We start from the raw sequence: 13,974 nt of genomic DNA on the forward strand, positions 1-13,974 counted from the left end.
GTTAGAAAGCTTGTGGCATGACCAGACAGGCTTTGGGTGCAGGTGGAAGACCGAGAGGAGGTTGAGGAGGCAGAAGCAGTGGAGGAACTTTGACATAAAGAGGATTGACGCACAACTCGTGGGGACGGCAAGACTTGGACAGCAGCCCCTTGTCCTGCTGTCACCATAGTTACCCAGTGCCCAGTCAGCGACATGTAACGCCCCTGTCCATGCCTACTCGTCCAAGTGTCTGTGGTGAAATGCACCCTGTCACACACAGAGTTTCTCAAAGAAGCGGTGATGTTGTGTGCGACATGCTGGTGGAGCGCAGGCACACCTTTCTTTGAGAAGTAGTGCCGACTGGGCATCTGGTACTGGGGCACTGCAACGGACATAAGGTTTCGAAAATCCTCTGTGTCCACCAGGCGGAAAGGCAGCATTTCTGTAGCCAAGAGCTTGCAGATGGTGAAATTCAACCTCTTAGCTTTCTCATGGCTAGGAGGAAATGGTCTTTTACTTGTCCACATCTGAGGGACCGAGGGCTGGCTATTGTGCTTAGACGGGGTTGATAAAGGTGTCCCCGGCAAACTGCCGGTCTGTGAGGAAGATGCAGGCGGACATGTTAGGTTGCCTTGATCCAAAGGTGGTGCTATCGATGTCGGACAGCGCTCAACACCAGCTGGTGTTACCACCTCCAAAGAAAATGATGACCTGCCAATCACGCTGGCTGTTGCGGGTAAAGAGGTGGCAGGTCTGCGCCCCAAAACAGGTGTGACTGCTGTCCCCCCAGTCACAGAGGATGAAGAGGCCGCGGATGCACAAGATATGGCAGACGGTGGTTGGCCCGGCCGGCTAGGCCGCATTGTAGCACACTGAGCTTCTCACTGCAACTTATGCTTCATGTCCATGTGCCAGTTCATGCATGAAGTACTCAAACTATGTATTTTTTGGCCTCTACTTAGCTTTTGCTGACAAATGTTACAGATAACACGAGTTGGGTCATCTTTATCGATCTGAAAAAATGCCCAGGCTATGCAAGGCTTAGCACCCATGCGACCTGAAGAGCCACCACGACTTGTGGTGAGAGGCAGAGTTGTGTTTGAGGATGCAGTTGTTGACGTGCTTCCAGTACTACGTCTCTGTCCAGGAAGGCGCAACCTGACCTCGTCGTCACTAGCATCTTCCTCCACCTCCTCTGCTGACCTCATCTCTTGGCTGACTGTGGGTTGACAGTAAGTGGGATCTCCAACCTCATCATCATCACCCTGTGCATTATCACACCCGTCATCCTCAGAGCCAACCTGTTCCTGCCCTGACAAAAAACTAAAGTTGTCGCTCCAATCAGGTATTTGAGTCTTATCATCGTCTTCCTCATTGTCTCCACCAACAGGAGTTACAGTTTGGGAATGAGGGTCTACATTATGGTCAGAACCTTCTGCGTCTGGTCCTGGATCCGACTCATAAAGATTCTGGGCATCAGTGCAGATCATTTCCTCGTCTGGATTCACAGAAGCGCTGGAGTCGACCTCTGATTCCCAGGCTATAGTATGAGTAAACAGCTCTGCAGACTCAACCATCTGTTCTACCTCATACTCAGACGGGCAGCTGGAGATTTGGGAGCTGTGAGGAAGCAAGTGCGATTGGGGTGACACCTTTGAGGACTGGAGTATTTGTGATGTTGAAGTTGATGTGGAGGAGAGCCCACTTAAAGGAGCACTTGATATCCGTTGAAGCACCTGCTGTTTTTGTGCCTCATCTGGAATTTGTAGCGATTGGCGTGGCCGTAAGAAAGGGATCTTATCACATTGTCCGCTAAAAGAAGTAGACATTTTAGTTTGGCTGGAAGATGGTCTTTCTTCTGCAGATGTTACTGTTGCTTTAACACCTACCCCACGGACACAACCTTTTTTCCCCTTCCCAACACGCCTATTCCCCTTTCCACCAGCAGCAGGCCTTTTTCCACTCATTTTGGTGGTTAACTAATTCACAACTCTGGAGTTGTTTGCACAAAAAAACAATGGATGGGAACCGAGCAGAGCTGAGTGGCCAAACTGTGGTATTAGGCCAAAACTATTGGCTGGGTGAGATGCAGAAAAAAATTATATTCAATTTGCAACCTGATGGAGGTCTGTATAGATGGATTAATAGAACAAGTCCCACACACAGCTAGAAGCCCAATATTTTTTCAGAGTTAGATGCAGAAAAAAATATATTCAGTTTGCAACCTGATAGAGGTCAGTATAGATGGACTAATACAACAAGTCCCACACACAGCTAGAAGCCCAATATTTTTTCAGAGGTACATGCAGAAAAAAATATATTCAGTTTGCAACCTGATGGAGGTCTGTATAGATGGATTAATAGAACAAGTCCCACACACAGCTAGAAGCCCAATATTTTTTCAGAGGTAGATGCAGAAAAAAATATATTCAGTTTGCAACCTGATGGAGGTCTGTATAGATGGATTAATAGAACAAGTCCCACACACAGCTAGAAGCCCAATATTTTTTCAGAGGTAGATGCAGAAAAAAATATATTCAGTTTGCAACCTGATGGAGGTCTGTATAGATGGATTAATAGAACAAGTCCCACACACAGCTAGAAGCCCAATATTTTTTCAGAGGTAGATGCAGAAAAAAATATATTCAGTTTGCAACCTGATGGAGGTCTGTATAGATGGATTAATAGAACAAGTCCCACACACAGCTAGAAGCCCAATATTTTTTCAGAGGTAGATGCAGAAAAAAATATATTCAGTTTGCAACCTGATGGAGGTCTGTATAGATGGATTAATAGAACAAGTCCCACACACAGCTAGAAGCCCAATATTTTTTCAGAGCTAGATACAGAAAAAAATATATTCAGTTTGCAACCTGATGGAGGTCTGTATAGATGGATTAATAGAACAAGTCCCACACACAGCTAGAAGCCCAATATTTTTTCAGAGGTAGATGTAGAAAAAAATATATTCAGTTTGCAACCTGATGGAGGTCAGTATAGATGGACTAATACAACAAGTCCCACACACAGCTAGAAGCCCAATATTTTTTCAGAGGTAGATGCAGAAAAAAATATATTCAGTTTGCAACCTGATGGAGGTCAGTATAGATGGACTAATACAACAAGTTCCACACACAGCTAGAAGCCCAATATTTTTTCAGAGGTAGATGCAGAAAAAAATATATTCAGTTTGCAACCTGATGGAGGTCTGTATAGATGGATTAATAGAACAAGTCCCACACACAGCTAGAAGCCCAATATTTTTTCAGAGGTAGATGCAGAAAAAAATATATTCAGTTTGCAACCTGATGGAGGTCTGTATAGATGGATTAATAGAACAAGTCCCACACACAGCTAGAAGCCCAATATTTTTTCAGAGGTAGATGCAGAAAAAAATATATTCAGTTTGCAACCTGATGGAGGTCAGTATAGATGGACTAATACAACAAGTCCCACACACAGCTAGAAGCCCAATATTTTTTCAGAGGTAGATGCAGAAAAAAATATATTCAGTTTGCAACCTGATGGAGGTCAGTATAGATGGACTAAAACAACAAGTCCCACACACAGCTAGAAGCCCAATATTTTTTCAGAGGTAGATGCAGAAAAAAATATATTCAGTTTGCAACCTGATGGAGGTCTGTATAGATGGATTAATAGAACAAGTCCCACACACAGCTAGAAGCCCAATATTTTTTCAGAGGTAGATGCAGAAAAAAATATATTCAGTTTGCAACCTGATGGAGGTCTGTATAGATGGATTAATAGAACAAGTCCCACACACAGCTAGAAGCCCAATATTTTTTCAGAGGTAGATGCAGAAAAAAATATATTCAGTTTGCAACCTGATGGAGGTCTGTATAGATGGATTAATAGAACAAGTCCCACACACAGCTAGAAGCCCAATATTTTTTCAGAGCTAGATGCAGAAAAAAATTATATTCAATTTGCAACCTGATGGAGGTCAGTATAGATGGACTAATAGAATGATGCTATGCCCAATAGATTTTACTTCACTAGGTGCAGTAAAAAAATTGGTATTCTATACACAGGTGGTATATCTTGCAACACAGATAGGCTACTCCACTGACTAACACACTCTGCAATAGGCCAAAAAGGATTAGCTTTGCTAGATTCAGCCAAATGCTGTGAAAAAAACTTGCACAGCACTGGCACAGACCTGCCTGGCAAAAACTGATAGGAACTGATGTAACCTAGTCCTGAAAAGGACTCCAATTACAATTAGTCTTTACTCCCACAATCTATCTATTTAAGAGCACAGACCTGCCTGATAAAAGTCTTAGGAAATGCTGTAACCTAGTCCTTAAAAGGACTGCAATCACAACTATTCCCTACTCCCAAGCTATCTGTAGATTTGTGCGAAAATTGGCTTGAAATTAACAAGGTATAGCGCACACAGCAACAGCGGTGCCGTCTAACACGCAGCTGCAGCAGTGAGAAAATGGTGGCGACGGGGAAAATGGCTTGGTCTTATAGGGCAAGGACATGTGACATACACTGCCAATGACACATGCCCTTGCTTGTGTGAAAAAAGCACTTCGCTCCGTGTGTGCGCTGCTGATAGGCTGACAGATTGCACCTCCCCACTGCAAATGCGGGAAAGAGAAAAAAAATGGAGATCTTCATTGTTCCTGCAGAGATCCATCCCCTGCCCCTCCCCCCACCCCGCTGTACACTCAAACTGCGTATTAACATTAATTTTCATCATTACTGAGAAAAAATCCAGCTATGATTTTGGTGCACGAACAGTTATCGAACATAACCTCGAACAGCCGAATTTTTCTCAAATTGTTCGTGTTCGCCGAACGGCTCGAACACCGCCCAAAACAGCTCGAATTTGAGATTGGCGAACAGTTCGAGTAGAACAACGCTCATCTCTACTGGTGACCAGGAGCCCGGCGCTGGTGACCGGGAGTGGAGCTGGAGACTCGGACCAGAGCTGGAGACCGCTGCAGGACGCAGAAAAAAAAGGTAAGGGGGGGTAAAAAGAGGGGGGAGGGGGGATTGGGGTGGATGAGGGGAGAACAGACTTACCAAAGTCTTCTCTGCAGGATCAGCAGCAGGCTCTGGAGCAGGAACCACTGCAGGTCAGGAGCAGAAGATCCAGGAGCTGGAGCAGAAGATCCAGGACGCTGGAACAGAAGATCCAGGAGCAGCGGCAGCAGCAGCGACTGGAACAGTGAGAAGATGGTCTTGTGGTGTCACAGAATATTCTGTGGCACTACAAGGCCCAGCACAGACACATCAGATGTGATCGCTCTGTAGAAATCCTCACCAAATGTGAGGGTCTGCAGGGCGGTCACGGGGTGATGATGGGGTGGTGACAGGTGGAGGTAATCTGATTGGAGCAATCATTGATGACATTGATCGCTCCAATCAGAGTACATGAATACAGGTGACCAGGCGGTCACAGGGAGGTGTCACCCCTCTGTGACCCCCTGTGGTGCATGTTGTGCCCAGCCATCTGATTGGTGACACTGATTGCACCAATCAGACATGGCTGGAGCACAGCATGCACCACAGGGGGTCACAGAGGGGTGACACCTCCCTGTGACCGCCTGGTCACCTGTATTCAGGTACTCTGATTGGAGCGATCGATGTCATCATCGATCGCTCCAATCACAGCAGTCTGGGGGCTTGAATCACATTACAGGGGGTCATGGGGCGGTGACAGGCAGGTCACAAGCCGGTCACCGCCCCATGACCGCCCTGTCACCGCGCGGTCGCGCTACGATCGGTGCGATCGATGTGATCGGCGATCGCACCGATCATAGCAGTCCGGGGCCAGGGCTGGGGTGTCCTAGCAACAGTCTAGGATCGGTGCTCATAGGAGCACCGATCCTAGGCTGCAGATCACTGTTTCCGGCAATCACATTGCCGGAAACAGTGAGAAATGCTGTGATTGGCTGTTCAGATTTGAACAGCCAATCACAGCGATCGCTGGTGCGGGGGGGCGGCGACAGCCCCCGGGATGATGACGCCATCTACCAGGAGGTAAGATGGCACCGTAACTTTAATGCTGTCACCGCGACTTAAGTCGCAGTGCCGCATTAAAGATATGACGTACTAATACGGGTCTGGCTCTTAAGTCCCAGGGCACAGATGCGTATTAGTACGTCAGATGTTATTAAGGGGTTAAAGAGAATCTTTTAGTAGGCTCAACCCTGCTAAACCATCTATATGAGCATGCAAGTCATAGAAAGTTGAATAAAAGGATACCTTGATATCTGCAATCTGATGTCTTGTTCAAAAGAATTCAACATTTTTATTAATATGTAAATGAGGTTTTATGATCTATGGGTAGAAGACAGATTTCTTAGAGAATCTACCTCCAGAGGTTATTTTAAATGAAAGGGGGCTTTACCAGTGTGAGTCATGTAATCACTGACAATCTGTTCTGCTGATGTCACTGCAGAGTTGTGCCTGAGTACTACTATCAACATACAACAGAGGTGAGCTTTGTCCCATTACAAATCACCAAATCTGCTGCTGTAGTTCTCCTTTCATAATGCTGTCAGATCAGCTACAACTAACACTTCTTCAGCGTCCATCTCACAGGCAGCCGGTGTGGGGTGAGGGAAGTATATACGAGCTGCCAACACAATTAGAGAAGAGCTACAGTTGCCGATGTGTTTGTAATGAGACAAAAATTCAAAGTTCAGCTGTGATGTACTTGTGTTAGTTGTAGTTACAATACAAAAAACATAGAAAATAAATCTAGACAGTGTGCAGGCTCTGCAGGAAGAAAATAAGCTGTGGACTACAACTCTCCATCAGCACACAAAGAGATGTTACCTACTCATTTGAAAAAGAAAGCTGACCAGCAATGTGAGCAAGGCATAAGCTGTCCTACTACCCCTCCTCCTCTTACGCAACCATGCCTGGCTATTGTCATCATCATCTTCATCTCATGCTGTCCTTCCTCTTCCTTCATTGCGTCAGCAGTTAGGCATAAGTGTGCCCAGGAAGCATCCAGTCTTCCATTTGTGAGGAAACTTAACTCCCGCATATCCACGTTTACCATAATCAATTCCATACCTGGCTTGTACTGCCTTTTGCAAAATAAACAGATTTGAATTCCTCTCGTATACTACGTGTTGGTGCCCGCCTCCAATAAGTGTATGTGGCTGAAAATCATGCATGACAGAAGACATGATGACTCTATCTGCATTACTATAGTCAATGGCCCCAATAGCGTATACGCCTGAAACCCATTTTGCAAGGGGTTTGGGCGTAAGCCCTGTCTGAGCCACTGAACATAGGAGAAAACGCTGTGTGAACCCAGCCTTACTGTCCTTTATATATATCTTGATATTCTCATTTCTATAAGCTGCAAGTGAGCATCCAACTATGCACACATTAATGATCCAATGCCAGATCCCTGGCAACTGCACATATAGTAACTGTCACAATTCCACCACTCACTATGTCCTGGGCGCAGTGAGTGACAGCTCAGTCGCCCTATAGGATCAAGGTCATGCTGAGCTGTCAGTATTGTGAGTTACAGTCCAACCGCTAATCAGGGCAATGGCATACTGGGTTTCTTCTTGGTGTCTCCTGTTCTGGGTGATTACCTGGCTATTTAGCTGGCTGTCAGTGACTGATTATTCCCAGTAGTAGCCTTAGCTCAGTGGTGTGTATGTGCCTTATTTTCCAATGCTCTGTTTCTGATCTTTTTCTGCCCAACCTTGGACCATGCCTTTGACCATCCATTTGCCTAGCCCCTTTGTCTTGATCTGATACTTTACTGGAATTCTGACCTTGGATTATGACCTGACTATGCCTTTGTCTTACCCCTCTCTTTATGATGAGCTCTCTTGATATCTGATCCCTGACCTCTTTACTACCCTTTCTCACAGCTGGTCCATGAGTAGTGGCTCAGCTTCACTGCAACATTCCCTCTACTGTATGTTTCCTCTGTACTAAAACAGTGAGATCTTGCAAACTAATGTTACATTATCTGCACACGTAAGGGGATACAGTAAGACATTTCCTCTCCCCTTCATGGCATTTTAAGATTTCACCATCAGCTGCCTCTTTATTTGTCATTGCAATAGGAACCCTAGCAGCAGTAAAGGATCTTGAGGAATTACCTACTGGCCTTTTGGCCATGAGTAGTTCCCATGTGTTTCTTTTAAACGATTGATCCAAATCAATATAAATCTAAAACCTGAGTGAGAGCCACCTAGAGGACCCAATGTTCAATTTCCACAACAGGAAGAGAGAACTGGACCTTTGATATGAACTACAATAGCAAAAGGGATACTCAGTTAAACATATACAACCCATGTAGTACACATATCCAACCAGTGAAGAAACTTGACAAAAATGCTTACAGGTTTATGCAATATTCAAGGGCACTGAATCAAGTGATACAATAATCTTGTATAATAATGCCAATGGCTTCTAAAAGTTTGTAAAAAGGTTCCTATACTGGCAAACCATAACATTTTATTAAAACTTTAGTTTTGCTAATGTGGCGCACATTTTCTGCCATCTTCCTGTCTTATTTCATCTTCCAATAACAGGTGGCTATATCTTTGTTTTTCTCCCTTTGATGATTTAACTCTTTTGCTGCAACCTCACTTTGAAATAAACTTATTATCTGCTTCCCTTTATGAGACATAGACTCTTTCCTTACCAATATATAAACCCAAATGTTCCTTCTACAGGAAAGTCGTCCTTCTCTGTTTAGACAAGAGGTCGACGTAAGAAAAAAAAAGGAAGGATCTCACCATTCTAAATCACTACATGCCTGTTTCCATCGTGATGAGTGCCATATCCAATGCTGCTGACCCGCAGAGAAATCCACCAAAAAAAATTTGGAAAGTAGAAAAGGCACCTCAGGATAAAATCTTCAAGCTTCATTTCATTATCAACAAATTAAAATTTCCACATGCTGGTGATGAATTTACAATTGTTTTAAAGAGGTCAACATAGATAATAAATATAACAGACACCCTCCGTAACCCATGGCACTGATCATGTGATGACATTGGAAAAACACTGTTCTGTATTGACCACAGGATGGGAATTGAGGCAGTCAGGACCCAGGATGCAATAGCACGCAGACAACAATGGCAAATTGGAATAAGCAGGATTTTTTAGTACGTTATCCAGTTTGGGGTTTGGTGTTCAACTAGATTATTACAGTTCAGCTTGCTTAGTTTAAAAAAAAAAGACGAACGCCTCATAGGAGATCTCATTTACAGTATTTGTATAAATGTACTGTATGTCTGGTCAACACAAAGGACTGGCACATGATTTATTTCATCCAAGGACCTTACAAAGGACCAGGGTGCACTCATTACGGGTGGACGTAAGGTGATTCCAATAGGAAAGGGTTCTTTACAGTTAGAGCAGTCAGACCGTGGAATGCCCTAATGCAAGAGTTAGTAACAGTAGATACTATATCGGCATTTAAAAGTGCTGGATGCTTTTCTCACAACAAATGGCATTGTGGATCATAAAAAAACCTAGCGACACAAAATGCATAACTGGTGGAAAAATGTTGAATTTGATGGACCTGTGCCATTTTTCAATCTATGTAACTATGTAACTAACTAACCAAATTTATATTTACCTGGAAAGTCCCTATAAGCGAAGACTAGTCACATTAGAATAAATGTACATTACCCCTTTTCCTACAGGGCCATTTATCATTTTAAACCTTAAATTGATAGATTATAAGGAACCTTTTCTCAGTGTGTTTGGCAGCTTGAGAAATAGCTGATCTCCAATTTATCGTTCTGCCAAATTAAAATGTATTAAAATCTAACAGAATAGATGTGTAACCACTTGAAGGGGTTTTCCCATCTTGTAAATTGATGCCGGTTTATTAAGATATGCATGTTGGATATACTGGTGTATCTCTTTAAAGATAGTCCTAGACAATGTATTTTTGTTGGCTGTTCTTACTGATTCAGATGGGATCCAATGTCAGTAATATAAAAGAGATTTGATATAGCTCACTCCATTCAACGCATGCATGTATTCTCTTCCCATCCTTAGGCAATCCATATTTCAGTACATGGATTCAGCAATATTACTTCAAGGTATCAATAAGTTTCCAATCTAGCACAGAGTTAAAATGTGAAAAACATTTTTTATTGTTTCATTAAAATAAATTTGCAACATATTTTCATAAAACAACAACAAAGTTTTTTTTTCACTTTTTTAACCCGGTGCTAGATTGGAAACTTATTGTCAGTTTGGATCCAATGTCAACCTAACAGTGGGCAAAACTGTTCTGTAGTTGGAAAAAGTAAAGACCTGTTAGATGCAAAGATATATATATATATAAATATATATATATATATATATATATGTATATACATATATATATATATATATATATATACAGTACAGACCAAAAGTTTGGACACATCTTCTCATTTAACGATTTTTCTGTATTTTCTTGACTATGAAAATTGTACATTCACACTGAAGGCATCAAAACTATGAATTAACACATGTGGAATTATATACTTAACAAAAAAGTGTGAAACAACTGAAAATATGTCTTATATTCTAGGTTCTTCAAAGTAGCCACCTTTTGCTTTGATGACTGCTTTGCACACTCTTGGCATTCTCTTGATCAGCTTCAAGAGGTAGTCACCGGAAATGGTCTTCCAACAATCTTGAAGGAGTTCCCAGAGATGCTTAGCACTTGTTGACCCTTTTGCCTTCACTCTGCGGTCCAGCTCACCACAAACCATCTCGATTGGGTTCAGGTCTGGTGACTGTGGAGGCCAGGTCATCTGGCGTAGCACCCATCACTCTCCTTCTTGGTCAAATAGCCCTTACACAGCCTGGAGGTGTGTTTGGGGTCATTGTCCTGTTGAAAAATAAATGATGGTCCAACTAATCGCAAACCGGATGGAATAGCATGCCGCTGCAAGATGCTGTGGTAGCCATGCTGGTTCAGTATGCCTTCAATTTTGAATAAATCCCCAACAGTGTCACCAGCAAAGCACCCCCACACCATCACACCTCCTCCTCCATGCTTCACGGTGGGAACCAGGCATGTAGAGTCCATCCGTTCACCTTTTCTGCGTCGCACAAAAACACGGTGGTTGGAACCAAACATCTCAAATTTGGGCTCATCAGACCAAAGCACATATTTCCACTGGTCTAATGTCCATTCCTTGTGTTCTTGAGCCCAAACAAGTCTCTTCTGCTTGTTGTCTGTCCTTAGCAGTGATTTCCTAGCAGCTATTTCATCATGAAGACCTGCTGCACAAAGTCTCCTCTTAACAGTTGTTGAAGAGATGTGTCTGCTGCTAGAACTCTGTATGGCATTGACCTGGTCTCTAATCTGAGCTGCTGTTAACCTGCGATTTCTGAGGCTGGTGACTCAGATAAACTTATCCTCAGAAGCAGAGGTGACTCTTGGTCTTCCTTTCCTGGGGCAGTCCTCATGTGAGCCAGTTTCTTTGTAGCGCTTGATGGTTTTTGCAACTGCACTTGGGGACACTTTCAAAGTTTTCCCAATTTTCCGGACTGACTGACCTTCATTTCTTAAAGTAATGATGGCCAGTCGCTTTTCTTTACTTAGCTGCTTTTTTCTTGCCATAATACAAATTCTAACAGTCTATTCAGTAGGACTATCAGCTGTGTATCCACCAGACTTCTGCACAACACAACTGATGGTCCCAACCCCATTTATAAGGCTAGAAATCCCTCTTATTAAACCTGTCAGAGCATACCTGAGAAGTGAAAACCATTTCCGGTGACTACCTCTTGAAGCTCATCAAGAGAATGCCAAGAGTGTGCAAAGCAGTTATCAAAGCAAAAGTTAATTTATTTCAGTTCTTCAATAGAAAAAGTGAAACTCATATATTATATAGAGTCATTACAAACAGTGTCTATTTCAAGTGTTTATTTCTGTTAATGTTGATGATTATGGATTACAGCCAATGAAAACACAAAAGTCATTATCTCACTAAATTGGAATAATTAACAAAAAACACCTGCACAGGCTTCCTAAGCATTTAATAAGGTCCCTTAGTCTGTTTCAGAAGGCTCCACAATCATGAGGAAGACTTCTGACTTGACAGATGTCCATAAGGCAGTCATTGACACACTAAGTTAATGCAAAGTAAATTCTGCATTTCATTTGGAAATCAAGGTCCCAGAGTCTGGAGAAAGAGTGGAGAGGCCACAATCCAAGCTGCTTGAGGTCCAGTTTGAAGTTTCCACAATCAGTGATGGTTTGGGGAGCCATGTCATCTTCTGGTGTAGGTCCACTGTGTTTTATCAAGACCAAAGTCAGCACAGACGTCTACCAGGAAATATTAGAGCACTTCATGCTTCCCTTTGCCGACAAGCTTTTTGGAGATGGAAATATCATTCTCCAGCAGGACTTGGCACCTGTCCACACTGCCAAAAGTACCAATATATGGTTTAAAAACAACAGTATCACTGTACTTGATTGGCCAGAAAACTCAACTGACCTTAACTCCATAGAGAATCTATGGGGTATTGTGAAGAGGAAGATGAGAGACACCAGACCCAACAATGCAGACGAGCTGAAAGCTGCTATCAAAGCCACCTGGGCTTCCATAACACCTCAGCAGTGCCACAGGCTGATCACCTCCATGCCACGCTGCATTTATGCAGTAATTGATGCAAAAGGAGCCCCGACCAAGTACTTAGTGCATTTACTGAACATACATTTCAGTAGGCCAACGTTTCGGATTTTAAAAACATTTTTCAAGCTGTTGCTATAAATTTGTCATGAGGTTACTGCGACAATTTGGAGCCAGATGACCTTAGCGTCAGATGGCCCCTATTCCAGCTCTGAGAAGAAGCACTTCTCCATCATTTTAAATGTGTGCTTATTTCTTCCGGCAGAACAGGGGTTAAGTGGCCATGTTGGAATTCCTTGTGTTCACAGCTGAGCCCGGTTAGCCACTCTTTTTCCCTTTATAATCTGGGCTCTGATACAAATCCTTGTCAGAACTAGCTTTTGCTGCATGGCTAACGGAGGGAGAGGAGTTCTTTTGAGAAGGAGTGTTAAAGGAAGTATTTGCTTTGTGACTGTAGTTTGGTTTGTATGTTTGGTAATTCCTTATCCGTCTCCATTTTGGTTTATCCCCCTACCTTCACACCCCAGTGCTTTCCTCTGTTATATGTGAGTGAATATTTCGTGTGCCTGGAGTTTTCTGTTTACCCTTGTCTGTGTAACTGTTAGACGTTGGGCATTTGCTGGATCTGAAATGGGTTCAGAATCATCAGTGGATTCTGTGGTCTCCCATTCTGGTCCAGCTGGGGTAGATGCTGCTCAGCATCGTCGTCGGTCCCAACGCCTAGCTGGTACACGGGATGTACAGGCTGTCTCTTGGGTATTTGTGCCTAGCAACATGAAGCATAGGTTGCGGAGGGAGACAGGGCTACTGCAGCCTAAGTCCAGGATGCACCGCACTGAGCATGCCCGTGACAAGGCGGACCGTGATTGGTGGTTTGGGTGTCAGCTGATCCGGTGACCTGGCACCGCCTGATTGGTCAAGGGTGACGTCTCCAATGGTGCGACGGTGGGCAGGGATTAATCTTTAAATAGCCCGCCCACAAATATGGCGGCGCGCTCTGATCTTTGAGCTGTGATGGTGTTGTGTGGACGCTTGGTCTCTTGGGCTCCACGTGTGCTTTAGTTTCTGGCAGGCAGGTTTAGTGGAAATAGGCAGGCTAGATGAAATAGGCAGGTAGCTTCATCTGACAGTCTGGCTCTGACAAAGGGGTCGCCTTACACCCCGAGCAGTCTGCAGACACCCTATTCCCGGTACCACCTGTAAGCCACGTGGAGAGATACTTCTCAGTCCGGTAGCACGCCGGCTGGGGGCACGTATTCGCCGGCGTGAGTCACACACGCATCCTAGCGCAAGCAGTGTAGTCCCTGTGCTGCAACAGGACTACAGATATATTATTTATCGCACATCTCTCGTGCAGTTAAGGGAGATAGTGCGAATCCCTATT

Source organism: Phyllobates terribilis, unplaced genomic scaffold (assembly GCF_046119375.1).
Source record: "Phyllobates terribilis strain yellow unplaced genomic scaffold, ASM4611937v1 Scaffold_3__8_contigs__length_932513732, whole genome shotgun sequence".
NCBI lineage: Eukaryota > Metazoa > Chordata > Amphibia > Anura > Dendrobatidae > Phyllobates > Phyllobates terribilis.